This window comes from Anser anser (genome assembly GCF_964211835.1).
Source record: "Anser anser genome assembly, chromosome: 25".
Lineage (NCBI taxonomy): Eukaryota > Metazoa > Chordata > Aves > Anseriformes > Anatidae > Anser > Anser anser.
In genome coordinates, this window is record NC_139746.1 from 3,033,308 (window position 1) to 3,052,262 (window position 18,955).

At 48.9% G+C, this 18,955-nt stretch overlaps 4 long non-coding RNA genes across 11 annotated transcripts in view; 1 reads left to right on the plus strand and 3 right to left on the minus strand.

Annotated features, from left to right (window-relative positions):
- Nucleotides 1-2,255, minus strand: part of LOC310886576 — a 68,625-nt gene extending 66,370 nt beyond the window's left edge. For all 7 annotated transcript variants that reach the window (XR_014575365.1, XR_014575366.1, XR_014575367.1 and 4 more), the window contains exons 1-3: nt 1,882-2,255; nt 1,025-1,155; nt 46-169 (exon numbers count right to left, since the gene is read on the minus strand). This is a non-coding gene — a long non-coding RNA (uncharacterized lncRNA). The remainder of the gene's footprint in view (nt 1-45; nt 170-1,024; nt 1,156-1,881) is intronic.
- LOC310886577 lies at nt 1,182-8,418 on the plus strand. 2 transcript variants are annotated; one of them, XR_014575372.1, is made up of 3 exons: nt 1,182-1,340; nt 5,589-5,732; nt 7,204-8,418. It is a non-coding gene; the product is annotated as an uncharacterized lncRNA (long non-coding RNA). The 2 variants fall into 2 exon arrangements; XR_014575373.1 differs by lacking the exons at nt 5,589-5,732; nt 7,204-8,418 and adding an exon at nt 3,293-4,280.
- Nucleotides 4,406-7,188, minus strand: LOC310886578. Its single transcript, XR_014575374.1, has 3 exons — nt 6,134-7,188; nt 5,567-5,687; nt 4,406-4,976 (listed from the first exon to the last, which is right to left on the minus strand). It is a non-coding gene; the product is annotated as an uncharacterized lncRNA (long non-coding RNA).
- A 394-nt stretch (nt 8,419-8,812) lies between the features above and the next one.
- LOC310886580 lies at nt 8,813-11,216 on the minus strand. The gene is made up of 2 exons (XR_014575375.1): nt 10,552-11,216; nt 8,813-9,792 (listed from the first exon to the last, which is right to left on the minus strand). It is a non-coding gene; the product is annotated as an uncharacterized lncRNA (long non-coding RNA).
- Between the last annotated feature and the right edge of the window lie 7,739 nt (nt 11,217-18,955).

Here is an 18,955-nt window from a genome sequence, read left to right on the forward strand (position 1 = left end):
GCACAGCTAAAACCAAGTGATGGGTGTAGCTGCTGCAGGACTTACCCAGTGAGCCTTTCCAGATGTTCTCCTGCTCCCCTGGGCACCATCGTGCCCCTCTCTTCCAGCACCCGAAGTAATCACCTTCACAGCCCATCAGGTGCTGTCCTCCCCAGGCACCTGCAGTGCACTAAGCTCAAGAAAGGTAACAGCTGTGAGGGGTTAAAACATACCCCCCCCGACACCTTGTCCTGTGCTATCTACACCTAATACCTAATTTTTAGTTACCACGTTACTTAAAAAAAAAAAGAAAAACAAAACAAAACACAAATGACACACAAAACTCCCCAATAGGTTTTATCCTAATTCTCCCAGGAAATAATGACTTTCTGTTATTAAATAATGTAAAGTGATTGAGGTGAGTCATAAAGCATTTGTATTAACACTAATGGATCCATGATTAATTTTTTCTTTATTTTATTATTATAAAACTTGTCTGAATCCCCCTCCCCCCCCTCTGTCCTCCCCATCACATTTTGTTCTCAGGGGAGGTAATCAAGACTTCACTTGAATTTCTCATTACTTGAAAGGTTCCGCATCACAATATGATAATGGGACAGTTTCATAATTACAATTAAAAAAAATCAGAGCAAGAAAAAACTAGAGAGGTTTTCAGTTGCCTTTGTCTTTCAGTCACCCAGAAATTAGAGAACTGCTTTAAAACATTTTAAAAGGGCCATTTCAACTTACTGTTATGCAAAAAAAAAAGAAAAAGAAATCAACAACTGTGCATGAGCTTCATTTCAGAAAGTCCATCTTCCATCCTTAGTTCCTCAGACTACCTGCTCCCTGTTTTTTCTTTCCACTTTTAATATACTCTAGACAACATTAACTTCTTCGCTCCTCCAGTAAGATGCAAAACTAGATTGGTAATTCTTGTATCTTACCACTGATTTACTTAGAGGCAAGTTACCTATCCTGTGCCTCAGTTTCTCACTTGCAGTGGAAAATACTATAGCAGTTATGGCTGTTTTGCTATTTTTACCTGGAGGCTTATGAAGCAAATTTAAAACCCTCCCTGTAGGAGCAGGACGCAGGTGGCAGTGATGAGCAGAATTAGCCCTGTTCTCTGCTAACAGGCTTTACGATCCCACAGGATATAAGGCTGGGTTAGACCTGACAAATATTAATGATTACTCTTATTATTCCTCCTAGAACTGGTCTAAGACATTGTCAGCTAAAGATATGTCAAAGTCACAAGACATTATGCATTGTGGGAGACTCTGAAAAAGCTGGAATTTCTATCTGAGAATAAGAATCACTTGCTGGAGGAAGAAAAGAAAAAAAGCAAGGCACGATAGGTAAGACCGCAAAAAAAAAAAAAGTTTTCTGCTGTGAGTACTGCTCTCTCAGGCCCCAAGTCCCCACACAGCATGAGCCAGTCATCTTGATTCCCAGGCCCCATTCTCAGACTGATTTATGGCTCCCTTGTGTGATCAGAGGTACCTCGGAGTAACCACCCCGTGCCTCAGTTTACCTACTGCTCCTTTCACAAAACACTTCCCTGACCTGAGGGCAACGCTGCACCGCGAGATGTAGCGGCACACGAAATGTTCAGAAGAGCTGCGGGGAAGAGGCTACCCCAAAGAACACCCCGCTGCTGGACCTTTGCTCTGGTTCTGCCCCAAACCGAGGCCTAGCAGCTCCTCCCCAACCCTGTCTCTGCTGGAAGGAGCCTGCCCCTGCCCTGAGGCTGCCTGGGAAGCCAGCCCTCATGGAGAGGCCCAGCCACCCCACCTCTGACTGGCAGAGGACTGAGGCAGCGTGCAAGAAGATGGAAGGCCCTCTGCCCACTTTTAGTTGTCAGAGCCAAAGAGCTCTAAGTTGTCATACCGTACTTACCCCGAACTGCTCCCGCCCCCCACCCAGGGAGCAGCCATTTTCCCCTCAGAGGGGCTGTTCGGGTTGAGGAAGCTGTGCTGTTGCCCCATTTCATCCCTAACATGCTGTATGGGTCCAGCTGCTCTGGTTTTGTGCTCAGTGTTGGGCGTGGGCCTCTCATCTGCCTGCCTGACCCCGCTTCCAGCTGCGGCCCGGCCACTGGGGCTGCAACCCTTAGAGGCCAGCCCAGCTCCCTGAGCATCTGCACTGCTCCTGGGGCCCTGGCCTCTGGCAGTGCCTGCTAAGATGCTGCTGTTAAGCAAATAATGCCAAAATGCAAATAGCAGCAGCAGCAAATTCTTGATTAAATATGAACAAGTGCAGAGAATTGCTTATGTCACTCACCCCACTCCTCTCTGTCCTCCATCTGTCTGCTTCCCTTCTCTTTCACCGGCTCTTCCCCCAGCCATCTGTTTAGCGATCTCACTCCTCTTCTCTCTCTGTCCCTGCACCCATTTCCCTCCACAGCTGTCTCATTTTGAGTGGGTCCCCATTTTCTCCTCCCCTCCCTGCTTTCAGGTTTGGCTGAGCCAGGATCAGCCCCTTTGGCAAGTTGTATTGTGGCGGTTCAGCCTCCCCGGCGTTCGTTTGGGCTGTCAGTGTGGGCGTTAGGTCAGTGCCGGGAAGCCGAAGGCAGGGAGCTGCTGGTGTGAAGGGAAACACAAGGGGGCTTAAACCAGCTTAAAGATTAAAACAGTTAACAATTGGCCACACATGTCAGTAGTTAAAATATTCAGTGGTCATAATGGGGAAGAGCAAACCCACCCCCTTGTGAGCCTGATGGCCATCCTGCAGCATCATTTACACCAGTGCAGTATTTGCGCAAACTGCATTAGTGGCCTCAGCTCAACGTGCAGGGTTTTATTTGCTTTTCTCCAGAGTAAATAATAGCAAGGGGTGAGGGCACCAGATCAACGGGCATTAAAATCTACAGAACGGAGATAAACCTCGTTGCTCCAACACATCACCCACGTCTTCCCGGGGGGTGGGAAGGAAGCCTGCTGCCTGGCTGGGTTACCAGCAGCACTCCTGCTGCAGGGGATTCGTGTGCTACCATGGAAGCCAGCAACACTGGCTGCTGTTGGAGACAGAGATTGGGTTTGATCCAGCCTGGCAAATCCAGCGTTCCTATAAAAGAGCTGAATAAGGGCCCTGTGTCTGACAAGAAGGAAATAAAACTATTGGATTGTTGGCTTTGATAAATCCTTTCCCTGACACATTCCTCAGACTTTGTCTCAGCAAAAGATAATGGTATAGAGAGAGACCGTGTCCTTTTTCCTGTGATTTAAATACAGCAAAACAACAGTATGATATCAACAGAAAGCGTTTAAAAGAATAACTTGACTGTGCACCTTCTTTCTTGAGTCTCCAGGGAGGAATCAGTTTAGATTGATGCATGATGAAGGAACAAACCTGTTGCCTGAGTGGGGCGGCTCTTGGTGCAATAGGCAGAGCTGTTATCAGACCTGTTAAACAAATAAAACTGTGGAGTGCAGACATATTGTCTGAAGCACACGCGCAGCTTTCCAGTCAGCCGAGATCTTCTTAAGGAATCCTTGATAAAGGAACAAGCCTGTTCAAGTTAATGGATATATTCAGGTAATGCTTGGAAAGGAGGTGTGAAGTGAATGGGGGATCTTTGCTGTGGCTGCTGATGCACATTCCTCCCCTGCACAAACACATCCTCATTCATGGTATCGCTGCCTTCTCTGCAGGAAGGGAAGAAGAGATTACTGCACACGCAGGGCAGAAGGGAGTGATGGATGAGCCAAGCCAGCAGGAATAGCCCCAGCCCTGCTCAGTGGCAGCCCCACAAGGGCATTTGGGTTGCCGGGGGGTGGTGGACCACAGCTGGGCTGTTGGACAAGGACTGCTGTTCTGAAAGAGCTCACAGAGCAAAGAGAGAGAGCGATGGGTCATGGCTCGAGGCTGCTTTGCCCACCTCCAGTGACCAATTGCTTAGAGAATGGAAAGGAAGAGTGATAAAGGATTTCTCCTCATCTTATGTCCCCCAGGTCAGCAGCTTTCAGAAGCCTCTTGAGTCAGAGGTTACCCAGACTGTCCCACTGAACAACTCCAACATAAGCCCAAGCGGCAGTATCCATAAAGCAGGGCCCTGACCCTGAGACCTTCCGTCTGATAACAAGGATCACATGCCAAAGTCACCTTTCAAAGCAGCTTCACACCTCCTTCATATCAAGAGCATTTTTGGACTTAGTCCTGATTTGCCTCAGCTGCAATGAGAAGAGAGCTGGGCTCCCCTCAACTGGGTTTCTAGCAACATCAGAATAGTAATTTCACTGCAACGTTTCTCCTAAGGAAAAACAAAACAAAACAAAACGCCACCACCAACAAAACAATTTGTTTGTCTGTCTGTGACAGGGAGAATTTTTCATGTTACTAGCAGCCCTGGAGTTCAAACATTCACCTATTGGAAAGATGTCCAGCTTCGAAGGATGTTTAATCTTATTTGAAAAGAGATAATTAGGAAAACACACACAAACACATGTGCCACACGCTCACAATCTCATTAGAGACTGCTCTGTCTGTCAGCCGAGGAAAAGGTTTTATTGTTATGGTGGGGATGGATGTGTTTTCGTGCTTGGTTAAGGGGTGTATGAGCACCCAGCTGTGTGTGCGTTCATGTGCATATGTGGGTGCATATTTATATGTCTGAAGGGGAGAGGTTTTTAACTTGTTGAAACCTGTGAAACTCCTCATCCTGGTTCCGTTTTTGGAAGCAGATTTTGATGAGATCTCTCCCATCACTGCGCACAGAACATCTAATCATGTTGTACAAAGACAGCCACAACTGACAATGCATCTCCTTCTTCCAGCAGAAAGGAAGAGGGGGACAAAATGAATAATTCAAATGATAATTAGCAGTGTAATTATTCCTGTTTTTAAAGTAACCTACAGGACAGAATATCAACGTATGAGTCACTGGCGAAGTATAAACAGAAACAATTTTGGAGGTGCTGTCCTGATGCTTCAGGAAAGGACTTGTCGGAGACTTTCTCTTCTAATCTCACAGTGGCACCAGGAGCCCCTCCACCCTGCAGGGTCAAAACAGCATCAGTCAGCCAGAACTCAGCTCAGGGAAAAGGGAGCTTCAAAAGCAGTGACAGGCGGTGAGGGCATGCGGCGAGGACAGGCTGATAGAGCTGCAGAGCTGAGGCTCTTCAAGACAGTGGTCTGGACTTAAGTCAGGCCAGGGAACAATTTCTTGCTACGTGTCTCCACGACCTGGTGTAGCAGATCCCAGCTGCAAGCTTGGCTTCGGTGTGCACCAGTCCTGCAAATAACGATGCTCAGAGCTGAGATCTGCATGCACCAGGAGTTGAGACCTGCAGGTGCTGAGCCATGGGGAAGAAAAAGGGGGTTATCCCTGCATTTTAGGCCGAGTTGGTAGGAAACAAAGTAAAAACTCATTCTCAAGATTTCTGCACTGTGCTTTGGAAGAGCCAAACACATTGTACAGGACAGAGCTGTAATGGTCCGAACCATGCCCCCATGCCCTGATCCTTTCTGATAGGGATGCAAGCACTAAGTCTGGACTTCAGCTGTGCCTCATTTCTTCTCTTAACCAACAGCCTTCCAAGCTACAATTACTTTTTTTTTTTTTTTTTTTTTTTTTTTTTTTAACCTGGAGCATCTTTCTTTAACAGGAAACATGAAACCTCCGTGCTTGGAGCAGCTCCCGTCCAAGGAGACGCTGGGGCAGCAGCAGCAGCCTGTAAAAGCAAACAGCGGGATGCCTCTTGGCACTGTAACACAAGAAGAAGAGAAGAAAGATGTCTTTAATTTGCCTGGTAATGATCAATATAGAATCAAATCTGACCTTGAATTTTAATGGCTCAGTACTAATAGAAAGCCACTTGCAGATGGATGGAAGAGGATAAGAATAGCCTAGAGGAGGGAGGGCAGGGTGGTCCTCAGCACAGCAGGCTCAGCACCTTGTGTGGCCATCCTGTGCCACCACGGATGTGCGTTTCTGGGTCTGGCAGAGGAAAAATCGCTCTAGGGTGGCAGTGGCTGGGGACAGGCCATGGGGACAACCCATTGTGGATGCACGAGGTAGCATGACCCAAGGCTCCCTGGGCTCCCCCAGTGCTATTTCAGAACAGCACTGCTTTAGAAGCAAAGAGATTAAAGAGAGAAAAACTGAGTCGAGGAGCAGGAAAGCCCTTGGACCAAGGTGACGTGGCAGCACCCAAGGCAGGAGCAGGTCCCTCGGCTCCCATGGCGTCCTCCTCACGACATTGTGGCCTCCCCATTGCTCCCTCCCTTTGGCATGGATCAGATGCTGTAAAACAGACAAGATGACTCAACTCCTGATCCACGGCACTGACAGCATTTACAATTGGCAGAGGCTCCTTAAAAAGAGAAAAAAAAAATATGCATATATACATTCATATATATATGTATAAATAAATTCAGATTAGATTGACCAGTTGAAATTATATAGCAGCTGTTAACATTGGCATCTTTATTTGCTGCATCAATTGTATTTGGTTTAATCTTGTTCCCACAACGCTGAAAACGTTTGACTCATCTTCTGGTGTGCTTTTTTTTGTTGTTGATATAGAATCATTTTGACAGTTATCCTGTTGGCTGTTAATAAATATCTGCACTTTCTATAATCAATCATAAAACAAATCCAATCACCTTTTCGCTTTTTATTTGACCTTAATCCTAACAGATCTCCCACTGTTTTATTGAATTTACTCATGAGCCAGCAGAAGAAGAAAGAAAAAGAGAGGGTGTCCATTGCTGCCTGTCCATCTGTCTGTGGCAAAGATAGTCTAGAGGAGCTGAGACGGGAACCAGGAAAATATTCATCTATTGTCTGCCAGTATCTGTTGAGTCACCCTGGCCAGACCCCTTTGCTTTTTGTTTCTTGCTTCCCCTCCTATAGGGTAGAGTAAAGCTGTAGGAAGCTGAGCGCCACATTTTTCTCTCCCCTCAGCCAAACATTCGCAGGATCAGCTGCCTTCTGTGGACCACAGAGGCAAAAGGAGGTATCTTGCTTCTCCAGGAGCTATGGGAAGTTCTCCTCCTCCTTAGTGCTCTTTTAATGTTCACCAGCCTGCTGGATTCCCCCATCCTTTGCCCCCCGCATCCAGGGGGAGCAGCGTGGTACAGCTGGGGGGTGGGGGATCTGGATCCTGGAGCACAGCAGAACCAAAGTGGAGGGAGCCGGAGGGCAAATGATGCCTCAGCCTCGTGGTCCCACCACCCGGCCGTTTTTGCTTGTGCTTCCTTCCCTCTCTCCCCTTACAGATTTCTGCCTGAAAAAAACCAATCCACCAAGCATTTCGAAACCGAGCGAAATGAGGCTTGCCTCTTGCCACGAACCCATATCACATGGTGGGGAGGAAGGACACAACAGCACTCTGCCAGTCTTAAATCAGCCCTGGGTCTGCCCTTGCTCAGCACTCCCCAGGAGACACAAGGATGCTTTACGAGCAATTCTGGTACAGCTTCTACTTTGGAAGTGTTTCCCTTCCTCCATCCCTAGGAGGACAGCGTTCAAAGTTTATACACACAAAAAAATAAAAAAATAAAAAGAATCCTGCAGTTAAAGAAGAGAGGAAAAATAAAAAAAAAGGATAAAAGCGGAAGAAGCAACTTTGTCCTTTGGTGCCAGCAGCACCAGGCTCCTGCGGTTGGAACCCCAATGAGAACCAAAGTATCTTCATCATTATCTAGCTGCAAATGGCAGCTGCTTTGCCAGCCGCTGCTCGGGTGGGACGGTCTCTTTTACGAGAGCAGGAAGGGAACAGTGGGGCAGGGAATTAAAATATGGGCTACAAATTGGAAACGGCAGGGGGTGGAGGGGGATTCAGCTTAGCCGGCGGACGCCCAGTGTGCTCCCTATTTATGCTATGCCAATGACTTTGCTCTCAAGCAGCTTGCAGGAGACAGAGAAAGAGAGAGAGGGAAAAAATAATATATATATATATATATATATATATATATATATCTTGCAGCTTGCTTTGGCCTGGGAAATTCCTGCAGAAGCCAGTGGCAGGAGAGGCTGCAGTGCCAGAGGTCAGTGATGCAGCAGCCCGCCTGGAGCCGTGGATTACCTGCCCTTGCCCAGGTTGCTCTGTCGAGAATAATCTGGTGGGTGGCGAGTTGGCTGGGGAGGAAAGGATGTGGAAAGGGCAATTTTCTTACTGCACTGCAAGCCCTGCATGAGGTCAAGCCCAGGCTGAAGGCAGGATTGGACCTAACCCCAAAGCTCACCCCCAGCCTTATCTCACACTCAGGGGAACCTGATCTTAAACGTAGGCTCCTGCGTGACCTTGACACATCTCAGCCTCAGTTTCCCTGCCTTTAAAAATGGAATCAGAGCCCTGCAGTGAGCACCACCAGGATGAACATGCGGAGAGGTGTTCAGAGCTCTGCAGTGGGGCCAGGCAGCCCTGCCTGGAGCTGCAGCCCCTCTGCCTCCGGGTGCCCCCTTCCAGCAGGACTCCTGTGTCTCTTTGGCCCCACATCACCCCAAAGCCAACCAACACGGCTGGCTTGGCACACGCTGCTAGCTGAGAAGCACGCGAAGGAGAAGGGAAATGGTGCCTGAGAGGTGCCTCCCTGGTACAGGGAGGCCTGAGAGCAACCAGAAATAGAAACGCAGGGCCATGAATTAAACACGCTGCAATCTCTCATCTGTCTCTAGCAGGGAGTTCAGCTCAGGGCAGATCACTCCTCCACTTGCTTGGATGCAGGGGTGCTTCCCTGGGAAGGCAGAGCAGGGATCAGCAAGCGCCCACCCCACTGGTTTAAACAGAAGTGGTTCCTAAGGGTGTCCCTGTCCCATGCCACCTTCCTGGCACTGCTGGGCTCCTTGGGACAGTGCTGATGGTCCCAAGCACTTCCCAGCTCCTGGGTGTCCCGCAGCGTCCCCTGAAGGGCCAGAGCCACTGGTTTCCTCTGCTTGTCCCAATAAAATGGGAGGCCACCATGGCTGACTGTGCAGAAGTGCTTCGTGGGGGGACAGGAGGACACGAGGTGCTCGTGGCTCAGCTGGGCACAGTCCCCAAGGCTTCAGCAGAGGGAGGATGTCTTGGGGAGCACCCTGCCTGGCCACGCTGACACGCAATGATGTGACAGGCAGCTCTTTGCTGAGACTCTCGGAGATGGAAACAGCTGGGACTTCGATCTACGGGTTTCTCAGATGGCAGGGGACAGCTTTGCCCTGTTATTTATGGTGCTCCCAGCCTTGGAGGGGAGCACAGTATTGTCCTTCGCATCTTAAAATGACATTGGTTGTGATGATTGCTCCTGCAGACACAAATCTCTGCTGGCCTCTGTGCCTGGGCACGAGCCACGGGCAGGGGCTGACCCCACCGGTGGATTCCCTGATCCCCGCACTGCCTGGAGGCCCATCAGCATCAAGCTGTGCTCCTGCCAGCTGCTTGGGTGGCCACCCAGCTCCTGTCCTCCCACCGGGCTCTCTCCGCTCTCAGCAATTGTCTCCATCCCCTTCGGTGGCACCGAAGAAGGACCAAGCCTCTCCCAGAGGCAAGCAGAGGTCAGGGGAACATCGCTCGGGCAGCAGATGATTAGCTTTGCTGACAGCTGTCTCAAGTGGACATGATGGATGGTGCCTCATTCTGCCTGAGCACCAGAGCCTATCGCCTGGCCCTGAAGTCCACCAGACAGCAGAGCTCGGGAAGGATTAGCCCTGTGCCTGCCTGCAGCCCCGGGGCTTGAGACAACTCCAGGAGTGACGGGGAAAATGAAGGAAGTAATTTTGAGCCTAACAAAGAGAAATCCACAAAGCCCTGGCTCAGCCTGAGAGCTGCTTGCTTGAGAAGGGGGTTGATTTTCTTCTGGCTTTGCAGAGGCTCCAAGCAAGTTTTCCTAACTCAAAAAAGGAAAAAAAAATACAGGGATTCAGCAGCAGGCTGACTTCTTCCTCCCGTCTCTAGGATCACTTAATTAAGTGACCTCACACGAAATGCACAGCATTTTCAGTTCCCAGATAAAAACACATTTGCTGCATGGCTCACACATGCCAGATGGCACTTGGGGATGCAGTCAGTCGCGTAGATGGGGTGCAAATGCAGCTTGTACATAGACCAGCTGCAAGGAGCTTGTATGTAGCTATTGGTCTGGTCAGCCCTGCAAACACTAGAGCACTTTCTTTGGTCCCTGCTCCTTTTCTCCCTGCAGGCAGCCTGCGTCCCCTCTACATGCACCTAGGCCACTGCTGCTGCAGACAGCTGCTCCATCCATCACGTGCAAGCCCCTGCAAAATGGGAGCACGAACACTGATCTTACGCACACAGGGATGTTTTCAAGCAGCCACAGGATCACTGGTCTGGAAATTGCAGCTGGGATACTCATGTACATCCTGGGGAGAGAACACTGCTTGGATACCCAAGGATAGGAACCCCAAGGACAGCAGTGCCACATCCTGCTCTCCATAAGGATATCAGGGGAAAAGGACCCTACAGACACCCCGCCCAGACAAAACAGAGCTTTGGGGACCCCAAAATTCTCTGCTTCTTTCTCTCTGCCTGTTCCTCTCCCTCACTTGAAAGGCCTCGCCTGCCCCTGCAGAAGCCCTGTCTGCTCTGTCTCCCTCCTTTTCATCAGGTTAATTGGCCGCCGCCTTACCAGGGGAAAGCTCACCCTGGCTGTCAGCCCTGAGCCTCGCTTAGCAGCCTCCAAAAGCTGCTGGGGACGCCTTGATGCTGGGAAGGGTTTTTAACCTGTCACAGAGGCAGCTGGGGAAAGGAGCAGGGCTCGGCTGCCTCTAATTGCTCTTTGCGCAGAGGTGCCTTGTTTATTCGATTAATTTGGAGCCATCAAATGCCAGAGCTCAACAAGCAGCTGCTGAGTGGGGGGATTTTTCCTCTCTAGCAGGGTGGGGTATGCAGATCCCTGCTTCCCTTCAGACAGCCTCTGTCTCTTGGTCTTTATAAGCATGAATGCTCGTTGTGCCCGCAGTGGGAACTGTATTGAAATGTCTGTAATGTTTTTTCCCCTAAGTCTGAGCAAGGTGGAAAATGCTAGTCCAGACCCAAGAGTGAAATCCTCGAGGCTGTGCTATTTGGCCAAAGGAAATGCTTATTTCCATTGATAAATGAACAGATATTTAGAAACTAACAGATATTCCCTCTTCCCCAAAGCTGCAAATCCCAGACCCAAATCGTCCTCCTCGTTAGCGAGCAAAATCCCCCTCCGCTCCCCATCTCTGAATGTCATGTGCTGGCCCCAGGAAACGTGCAGCAACCAAAACAGCCAGGAAGGGGGAGAAGCACTCCTCGCTCCAAGACATAAAACCCTAAATCACAGCAGAATATATTTCCTCTGCCTCGATTTCACAGCTCTCTGTATGATAATACGGCTGGTCGCACTCCCCGCATGCATCGTGCTGGGAGCCCCTTTCTGCAAGGTCCAGGATTTGGCTTTTTAGAGGGAAATAAAATAAAATAATTTTAAAAAGCCTTGTTTCAGCTTGCCTGGTCGCAATCAAATTTTCCCTGAGCATGGGCAGCAGCCTTGCAAGCCATTTCTGTTTGATAGCTCAGGTTTTATTCACGTAGATAATGAATTTGGCAGGAGGTTAATAAGTGTCAACTGAAAGATAATTTAAGAGTTGTAAAGATAAATTTGTTGTGCGCTCTTTTTCCATGTGTGTGGCTAATATCTCAGTGCCCATACACGTGCGCACACACACAGCGTGCACAGGCTGGTTTCTAAGTCCATAATCTAGATGGTTTTGCATTATTCCTTGAGGTATTGTAAATACCTAAAAGTCGCAGTGAAAATCCTGCTGCATGTAAAATCCCATCTGCCCGTTTTTCTCCTTTCCTGGGCAAAGTGATTAGATTAACACGAGGGGGGGGGGAAAGAGGATAAAAAGGAAAAGAAAAGCAAGCTTCAGAAATGTGTTTTTTTCCTCCCTAGCACAATGCTCACGCTGAGAATTTCCTTGCTGGTTAGACAGGGACGTGGCCTTTATGCAGAGTTTTGAGGTGGAAAGGGGGACTTCGGAAAGGTTTGCCTGACAGCTGCTTTTTCTTCTCCTTCTCTTTTTCTTTTCCCGAACCTTTATTTATTTATTTTTCTCTTTAAATTGGCCCGATACCCTGAGCGCTGCCCCACTGAAGCCAAATGACTGCACGTTTCCAATGCAGATGGTGCTTGGCTGGAGCTGGGTGGAACCAGGGCTCGGGACATTTTTGTCCAGGGACAACCGGGGTCAAGCTCCTCTGTGGAGACGTGGCCCAGGATCCCTCCTCCTACGGGGCAGGATGAAGGTCAGGAAGGTCCCTTCTAACCCAGCTCAGGCTATTTGGAAGCAATTTTCCCCACTAACAGATGCTTTCTGCCTTTCTGAAAGCTTTGTGAGAGCCCGAGACCCCATGTTTTAAACATCAGGATCGATACAAGACCTGGCAAAAGGCATAACGCTCCATGCACCTCAGACAGACACAAAGCACCCAGCACAAAACAAGCCATCGGTGCTCAGGGGAACACCACCTGCCCCAGCCCCTGCCGTCCCTGCTGGCGTTTTGTCTGCGCCCCACGGACGAGCACCAAAACACGACTGGCACTGGGCACTGCCTTCCCCCTCTGCTCCCACCCATCCACCCCCTTCCTAATCCCTTTCAAGCAGAACGGATTTAGGATTCGGTGGTGGATGCTGTGCAGTGGGGGCGAGAGAGAGGACAGCAGGGCTTTGTCACGAGTGCCAATACAACCCGGTTCCGTAAAACAACCCCCAGTGAAGTTAAAGATTATTTACATTTTAGATATGGGTAACAACCATAATCTATTTGATTAGGCGAGGCTTGAATTAAGTACCGAATTTATCTCTTTACATTGTCAAACTTAATAGTAGTTTAAAGATAAACCTCATTGAAACTCTGCCTTCCCTGCTGGGCTAATTAACACCCATTTAGGCTCTTAAACCTTTGATGGGTGTTTCTGTTCCAAGGCTTCGGTAATAGGGAAAGCTGCTGTAATAAATCAGAGAGAAATCTCGGCCGAGGAGCATGAACCAAAGGCTCTCTGACCAGGTGTGATGGGTTTCCAATGCGGTAAGGGAGATAAAAGCACATTCTTGATTAAATACTGCCACCAGGTTGAACTCTTGAGTTTTCAGGGGCTGGTACTGTTACTGCTGCTAATGTGAGCTGAGTGTTTGAAACGGGCCAGACTGATGAAAAACTCATCCAGCGTGTGCTGAACTCAACGGGTGGTTGCCCGTGTGTTTGGAGGGCTTGGATCTGGGCAAATGGATGCAGTCCATGGATGATCATGAGGAGAAGAGGATCTCTTCAATGGGGAGATGTTCTGGTAAAGCAGTGTCTAAATTAAGGGGATGTGGGAATTTAAAATGTTGGTGCAAGCAAATCCCAAGTGAGCCGTGACTGCTGGAGCCATGTCAGGCACTGCAATGGGATCGAACGAAGTTGTCCCCTACCAGAATTAGGACAGGTGGATCCAAGCAGCGGTTACAGCCCTTAATTTCTCCCACACTTTTTGAATTCATTTGTGGTCTGCATTCAGCTTTGGGAAGAAATGCTCGGTCTCTCTTTGGAGGGGCTTGGTCTGGAGACATCTGAGACAGGAAAGAAACCTGCTCCCAGCTCCTGGAGCCGGAGCCGAGGGAGAGGGCAGGGAGTCAAGTGAGCCCCCAGACCACGGCAAAGCTTTTTAACTCCTGCTGCAAGCCAGAGCTTTTCTAAGGAGCAAGAGCAGGGCAAGGAGAGATGGTGCCACATTTAATTAGCTCTCAGCAAAACCAGATTATTCCTAACATTAAACTAATCTTCAAAAAGGGAACCCTTTAAATGAAAAGAGAAAGTGCAAGGCTAGGAGACCATTAATTGATTCCTTATTCATTAACCTTTGCAAACCACTCAAAAGATCTGAAAAACGACTTTCTTTGGAGTAAGGGCTTATGTAGGGGCTTGTAGGAGCCTCTCATAACCCACCCGACACAGGGCAAGGGAAGGGATGGCCCCAAGCTGCTCCTTGCTTTGCTGATCAGAGAACAATTCCTCCCACCGAGTGTCCCTGCTGCAAACACCGCTCGTCTTGAGCACCCTCATCTGAAGCCACCCTGGAACCACGATAGCTTCTCTGATATTTAATCTGTAAACCTTGGACTTCTCATGCCTGTTGCTGGGCCTGGCAGCTCAAGTCTTACGATAACTTGGTTTTCCTTTTTTCAGTCCGGAGCTTCTGAAGCCAAGGGATTTGCATAAAGAAAGTCCTTGCTAGATGAGATTGTGACAACCAGGTTGCAAAGGGCTTTGGGGTTTAAAAAATATAACAATGACCCACAGCCAAACGAGGCTGAAGACGGTATGTTAAAAAAACAGATTTAAATCTCTGGTTTAGTCACTATCGTGATGGGAAGGGAGGTGAGCTGCCCAGGGAGCCTCAGCACCGCAGGCTGGGAGCACCTTTTGCGGTCGCCCAGAGTTAGGAGGACAAGGGAGCACTTGGCACGTGTGGCTGGAGGTCTTCGTCCTGCTCCATTGCTTTGCCACGGCTTGTCCTGGGGGAGGTCGGCATGCCCGCCGTGCCCACCTTCCCTGGGAGGGTGGACAAACAGCGGCAGTTTCCATAGCCGCTGGGGACAAGAAGAAAGAGCTAGCCTGCTCGGCCAGCAGCTGCCAAATCGCCTTTTGTTCGTGTCTAGCAGTGCCTGGATTTTCCCTGATCTGAAATGACACTTTTCTCTCTTTCTGGGGTCTTGTATTCTGGGTATTTGATTCTTGTGCCAGGGCTTGGATAGAAACCAATGGCTAAAAGCTTCCTCCCATACACTCTGGAATTAACAACCCTGTTTCCCTGACCTCATTAGCATGGAGGGACAAAAACCAGAAGCGTTTTCTCTCTTCACACGGTTTAGGCAGGGGGGATCCAAACCCTTCACAGGAATGCCTGACCCAGCCTCTTTCCAAGGGCATGGGCAGAACCTGGAGATATGGCACCTGCCAAACTGGGATGCAGTTTGGGTGTTCCTATCTGGGGTAACTGCAGGCAAACCAGGCAAGCCCTAAAGCCGGTGCTCTGGGGACACAGCAGCCCAACCAAAGGCTGCATCAACTGACTTGCTCCTGCTTGCAGGAGGCGCTGCAGGTTCACCCAAATCCTGTATCCTCTGCCCACGGGACTCACACTACTTGCTCATCATATCTGTATTGCACCGACCACTCAGCACTGGGAAGAATTACAGCTTTCGCACATGTTCTGCAAAAAAAAAATAATAAATTACCGTTCCCAAGTATCAAGAAAAGCCACAAGTCCCAGTCTTAGACCAGCCGCCGCAGACCTCCTGCGTGTCAGCGCAAGGGCCAGTTCCCTGTCGCTGCTCAGCATCCTCCCACTGCTCCTGGGCTCCGTCCTCGCTCCCCTGATTCCCTCCTGCTTCGCTCAGCATTTGAAGCCGGGTGCTCTTTAAAGCAGTCTCTAATGAAACTCCATTGATCTCAATTATCCAGAGACAACTCTCAGTTATCCTGAGGCCGATTAAGCAGGTTGCAGATTAATCATAGCCTGCTAAGTGCCCCCTTCATCCCCATCACTGGTTCCTTACATCTTGATTTTGTTCTTTGAAAGAAAACACGCAAGGTAGCATGTGCTCCTGTTACCCGCAATGGTGCCTTTCAACTGGTATTTTACTTGCTATCTATTATTTCTGTCGCTGAGAGCTGTGCACCCAGAAAAACAGTAAAAAAAATATTGCTTCCAAAGAGATTTTCTCCAAATTCATCAAATTTTGTTCTGCTGAACCGTAACCCCCTCATCGAAGAGCCCTGGGGAACGTTTCACCCATGTTTCAATGTTCAAATCCCACTCATCCCAAACTTGCTGTGGTGGTTTCATGCTGATGGGCAGCTAAACTCCACCACAGCCCCCCTGCAGTCCCTCTTACCAAACCTTGGCCACGTAAGCCCAGTACACTTGCATGCACGGAGGCCGGTTTGTGGTGCCCAGGAAACCTCAGTCCTTGATGGAGGAACTGAGACACTGGGATGCTCCTGTAGGGAGAAGCTTGGAAAGGCTGGGAGCTATCTGGGCACCCGAAAAGCACAAAGTGCAAGGATTTCCCCTCCACGTCAGGCAGTCCCCAGCTCTGACGTGGCTTGGAGTGACCCCAGGGTTTGCGTGGGTTGCCCAGGCTAGGACACAGCCCTGTCCCCCCGTCCCCTCCGCAGCACATACGTGTCCCATCAGCACCAGGCAGGGCTGCTCAGGGCTGAGCATGGGCATGGCCACAGAAGGGGACGACTCTCCCCTCGTCCTCTGAATTATTTTGGTGTTCTCCGAGCACTGACATCTTTGCAGGATGCTTCTACCCTGGGGAAAGAAGTACAGAAGGAGGAGGTTTATGCCGTGTCTGGGAATTGGGAATATTAGAGCAAAATTCACTGAAAGAAAGGAGGAAAAACATTTACCAGTAGCACACTGCCCTCCACAAGCTTGTTGTTTTTCTATTTATTTTTTTTTCTTTTAAGCTCTTGGCTCCAGTTTACCCAAAAGGAAGAAGGAAAAAAAGCCGAAAGAAAAACACGGAGAGCAGCGAGCCCCGCACCACTGCCCTGCGCGGGCTGGCTGGCGGCGAGGCGCTGCCAGGGCCAGGCGCTGCTCACGTCCCCGCGCTTTCCAGCTTAAGCACAAGTGCTTTGTGCAGATAAATTGAAAACCCTCAGCCCTGGAATACTGCCTCATGTAGCGGCGCTGTCAGGTTAGAGAGGGAGCAGCTGCCTATGGAGAAAGAGATAAACAGCGGCAAGGCTGGTCTGCCTTTACGTGTTGAGCTGGAGACAGCTTTCGAATGGGAAAACGCAAAAGTTTGCAACATATGTATTTATTTATATATTACACACCCACGCATACAGCTCCATATATACTAAATACAATTATATAGTCATGCACACAAATACAGAGACACACACAACTGCTGTGCACAGTGTCCCCCTACCAAGCACCAGCCTGAGCAACGCACCACTGAGCCCAGACGAGATCAGACCATGCCGACCCCCATTAACTGCCATTTAATTAATTCTCCTTTTCAATTAACTCCTTTACTTCCCTCCTTTCCCATTTAGGAGTCTCCAAGCCCTCTTTAGCATCCCTCGGTGGAGGCGATGGTGGTGAGGATGGGGCCAACTGGAGCAGCTTCTCGGGGAAGGTCGTGGCTGTTGGAGGGGAGGGAGGATGGGAAGGAGGGCGGCTTCTGGCTCTGTTTCTGCCTTGCGAGCTGGATCACGACAGGGAAAGGCTAACAGCAGAACCGAGATGATTTCCCAACTTCCTCAAGCTTAGATCACTTGCTCACACGCACCCACAATCTAGCCCACGATCTTTAAGTGAAACTGGCTTTTATCATTACTTGTTAATCTACTTAATCAAAATTTCATTTAATGGCAGGGAATTATCATTCCATTTAGCACAGAGAGATTTAAAAAGAAAAAAATAAAGGCAGTGGCAGTCATACTGCAGATTCAAGCACTGGGCAGCCTCCGCCTGCATCCTCATCAGCCGGGCGGTGATGACGGGTCTTCCTGGCCCCCCAGCTTCAACCCACCGTGGCTTTTTATAGGCAGAAAGCACCCACCCTGCTGATAGTTTATTTTTTTCCTCCTTCCCTAAATTCCCTTTGTGGGATTTCTCAGTGCTGGCCCGGGATGAAGGGCAGCAGCCCACCCGGTGATGGAGAGGGAGGGGAGGGCGAGCGCAGGAGTGAAGGATGGGGGAGAGGGGGGTGGTAGAAGAAGAATCCATTTGTAATTACTGAAATAAACACAAGTCGGGGAGAAATGCAAATGCCTCATGTTGTGAATTACTTGACAGAAGAAGTGACAGCTTTTTATTAGGGTGATAACAGCGAGGAGTTTTAAAATAGAATAATCGGTGCAACAAAAGCAATTTTCATTCTGAATTTTCATTTTAAATGGATGATCTCGTTTTAATCAAGGGAGTCATCACAAAATGTTTTTAATTACCAAAAGTCAAGAGCTATATTGTAATTTTAATGTCTACTTTCAGCCTGGTGATTAGATTTATACAAAACGTTGGTGGGGTGGGAAGGTTGTTGCGCCATTCCTGATTTCTGCCTTTTTCCCCTCAAATGAGCACAAGATCTGAATTTACCATTCAAAAAATTAAAAGCCTTCTTGTAAAGTGCATTCACCTTGCCAACAAATACAGAATGGGCTCGGAGCAGAAGATATTTGTTAAAATCTGGGTTTGTTTATTTTCTTCCCCTATCTCCTTCTGTGTTATTTGAAGCAGCTGAGCTGCTAACACGAAGTTTGACTTTTTGTGCTTTTAAAGGCATTCTGGGAAGCTGCCGTAAGCTGAGATTGGACTACTTCCCGCAGACTCAGAGAAGGATCTGCATCCACCATCTACCATCATGCCAGTGAAAAGGCTAACTTCAGGCTCACTTCCAAGCACAAAACCCACCTCTTTAGAAGAAAAAATGGCTGAGGCTGTGTGCTTTGTGTTTACGGAGCCAGCTCTCCCCTGGCTCTGCTACGAATTCCTCGGACTCCTACCCAAGATTCAGAGTCACGTTTACATCATGAGTGCAAACCAGGAACAGGAGAAGCTGGCCTTTTTTTCCCCTGGTGTAACCGCTGAGGGGTTATATACCACGTCCTGCTTCTCACCTTCAGGTGCCTTCAAACTCTGAGTATACTGCACCAGCCTCAAAATAAGGAAAGCTGCACAAAACACCTGTTTATTTTATTATTTTTTTTTTAACTATAAGACTTGAAAAGTCAGTGTAACAGGGCCCTCACATCCTTTGGCTTTATGCGTCTTTCCTTCTCGTGCTGCGCTCTTTGCTCCTTTCATGCTGCTGTTCAGACCAAGCGCGGTGAGAGGGGATGAAAGGCATTTGCAAATGCATTCTCAGAAGAGAATCTGCTTTTTCCCCCCATTTATAAAGCAATTCCTGTTGCTGTGCATTGTTTGCACGCAGGGATTAAAAACGCTTGAAAGCCTGAACCAGAAACGAGATGTCGCATTTCTAAATTCTCCACGA